The sequence below is a fragment of the Callospermophilus lateralis genome, chromosome 11, assembly GCF_048772815.1.
Source record: "Callospermophilus lateralis isolate mCalLat2 chromosome 11, mCalLat2.hap1, whole genome shotgun sequence".
Lineage (NCBI taxonomy): Eukaryota > Metazoa > Chordata > Mammalia > Rodentia > Sciuridae > Callospermophilus > Callospermophilus lateralis.
The window spans coordinates 87,512,316-87,515,655 of record NC_135315.1 but is presented as its reverse complement, the minus strand read 5'-3'; the positions used below and the strand labels follow the sequence as shown (position 1 = coordinate 87,515,655).

The 3,340-nt window shown below is 45.2% G+C and overlaps 1 pseudogene; it reads left to right on the top strand.

Annotated features, from left to right (window-relative positions):
* Positions 1 to 468: 468 nt before the first annotated feature.
* LOC143410115 (14-3-3 protein eta pseudogene) lies at positions 469 to 1,366 on the top strand (annotated as a pseudogene).
* Positions 1,367 to 3,340: the final 1,974 nt, after the last annotated feature.

Genomic DNA, 3,340 nt, shown 5'->3' with positions numbered 1-3,340 from the left:
TCTCAATCCCAATGAAATTGCAAGTCAAGTAACCAAGCACATCACTCCCAGACCACCCCCTCCAGTGGGGAGCACAGGGGAGCCTATGGAATTCACTCATGCAGAGAAGGGATTGGAAAAGATTCTGGTGGAGCTAAATGCTCTCTGAGTCAACACAGCTATTGTGGCAAATAGCAGTGATAGGCAAATATGGTGTGTGATTTGATAAGGCCACTTCTTCATTCGGAGGAAAAAAGAAATTTCGAGGCGGCTGCTTCTCCTCTCTTGGCAGCGTCCAGGGCGCCAGCCACTGAGCGCGGAGCAAGCCAGAGAGAGGGCGCGAGCGGCGGCGCTGCCTGCACCCTGCGGCCTCTGGCAAGCCGGGGAACCAGTGCGCGTGCGCGGCGGCGGCCTCCGCGGCGACCGGGGAGCGGACAGGCGGGCGATGGAGCGGTGCGGGGCGCGAGGCGAGGCCGGGCCTAGAGCGACATGGGGGACCGTGAGCAGCTGCTGCAGCGGGCGCGGCTGGCCGAACAGGCGGAGCGCTATGACGACATAGCCTCCGCCATGAAGGCGGTGACAGAGCTGAATGAAACTCTCTCCAATGAAGATCGAAATCTCCTCTCAGTGGCCTATAAGAATGTGGTTGGTGCCCGGCGATCTTCTTGGAGGGTCATTAGCAGCATTGAGCAGAAAACCATGTCTGATGGAAATGAAAAGAAATTGGAGAAAGTTAAAGCTTACCGGGAGAAGATTGAGAAGGAGCTGGAGACAGCGTGCAATGATGTCTTGGCTCTGCTTGACAAGTTCCTCATCAAGAACTGCAATGATTTCCAGTATGAGAGCAAGGTGTTTTACCTGAAAATGAAAGGTGATTACTACCGCTATTTGGCAGAAGTGGCTTCTGGGGAGAAGAAAAACAGTGTGGTAGAAGCTTCCGAGGCAGCCTACAAGGAGGCCTTTGAAATCAGCAAAGAGCACATGCAGCCAACACATCCCATTTGGCTGGGCCTGGCTCTCAACTTCTCTGAGTTCTACTACGAGATCCAGAATGCACCTGAGCAGGCCTGCCTCTTAGCTAAACAAGCCTTCGATGATGCCATAGCTGAGCTGGGCACATTAAATGAGGATTCCTCTAAGGACTCCACACTCATCATGCAGTTGCTTCGAGACAACCTCACCCTCTGGACAAGTGACCAGCAGGATGAAGAAGCAGGAGAAGGCAACTGAAGATCCTTCAGATCCCTGGCCCTTCCTTCACCCACCATTCCCATCATCACCAATTCTTCCTTGCCACAGTCACTAAATATCTAGTGCTAAACCTATCTGTATTGGCAGCACAGCTACTCAGATCTGCTCTCCTGTCTCTTGGGAAGCAGTTTCAGATAAATCATCCTGGGCATTGCTGGACTGATGGTTGCTTGGAGCCTACAGGAGCTCCCTTTTTGAATTGTGCAAAGAAGTGTGTTCTGAATGAGGCATTTAACTATGCCTATCAATCTATGGAAAATCTAGGCAAAAGTAATTGGGGAGTTTAGAGAGGAGAATTAGCCAACACAGGCTATGGTTGATATTTAAAACAAGCTGATAGTGTTTTGTTAAGCAGTACATCTTGTGCATGCAAAAATGAATTCAGCCTCTTTCACCTCTCTCTTCAGCTAGTGGAAAACTGTTAAAGAAAGCTGATACAGAGAGACAACTTGCTCCTTTCCATCAGCTTTATAATAAACTTTGATGTGAGGTTTCAGTAGCACCTTGTTTTGCCTCTTTAAATTATGATGTACACAAACCTTTTAAACGCAATGCATCTAAAGTTTTGATATGTGTAACTTTTTCTTTTTTCTTTTTTTTGGTTGCAATTGTTTAAGAATCATGGATTTATTTTTTGTAACTCTGGCAGTTGTCCTTGTGTATCTTGACAGCACCATGTGTGTCAGCCCATGTCAATCAAGACAGGTGATTATGAAATCCCAGACCTAAAATAAATGTTTTGAAATTCAAAGGGTAAATAAATGCTGCTTTGGGGATATTAAAAAAAAGAAATAAATTTCTCTGAAAATAGAAGGAAAAGCTCTTGATAAGCACAAATTAATTATTGTAAAGGATCTTGGAGAATTGCTGTGAATGGGGTGACAAAAATTACCTATATTTCCAAAATTGGATTATTACTAGTACAAAATCTGACTGTCTTTTTGTTCAGGGGTGCCCTCTTTTCCACATCAAAGAAATTGTGATGTATAAAATCAGACCCCACAGTGCTTATATTGTCTTGGGATCTACTGCACTGTTGGAGTAGTATAACCAGGGTTATTGCTATCTAGCCTATTTGCCACTTTTGTGCAATTTTGAAAAAGATCTTCCCCTTTTTCTAGTGGATGCAGTCCACACCAGAACACGCATTTTGGTAAGCAGAACTTGGGCTGGATTTCAGCCCCACTCTTACCCTCAGCTGGGAAGACCTGGTGCAGTTCTGGGTGCAATATTCTCTCTGTCACTAAGGGGTGGGTTTTGCTCGGTATTCAGATCCATCATACATCAAGGAGTACAACAGATGCTCCTAGTGCCTGGCTATATCCCCTCACTCACTCCAGAGGTCACCTGCAGCTTCACCTTTATGTGTAAGCCAGGACTTCTCACCTCAACCTTCTTTCCTCTCTGCTTGAGGACTTTTTATCACTTTAGGAGCATATTGATGGACTCAGAGATTAATGCCCAGGAATAGTTTTCAACCAAAGAAGAGTAAGTAATCTCCAGTCTCTTTGCCTCTGGATGGGTCCATCTTAGTTGATATTAGTTGCCTGCATGGTGTCCCATAGGGTCCTCAGCAGGATGGAGCCTCAGTTGCCCAGAGTGGTCATCTGCTCATTAACACACCCTCTTTTGATTTTCTTTTCTTCCCTTCCTTTGACTGAATTCACAACCCCAAACGTGATGGTGTTAGGAGTGAGACTTTTGCAAGATAAAAAGGTTCTGGAATGGGATTAGCACCCTTATCAAAATGACTAAAGAAAGCTCTCTTCCCCTCTTTTTCCCCATATAAGGACACAGCAAGATATCAGCAGACTATAACTCAGAAGAGTCAAACTTGACCACGATGACATCTTAATCCCAGAGATGAGACTCCAAAGCTGAGAGAAGTAAATTCTTGTTGTTTGTAAGCGACTTGGTCTATGGTATTTTGTTACAACAGTCTGAACAGACTAGAATCCTTCCTTACTCCTTCTTCATATGTACTATGAAGTCCTTACATACAAATTCTTGTCTCAGTGTCTGATTTTGAGGAAACAAAATGAAGACACTGGGCTTCCTTGCTGCTAGAATTCTAACACTTGGCTTGATGTACAGCATTTGGAGTTTTAAA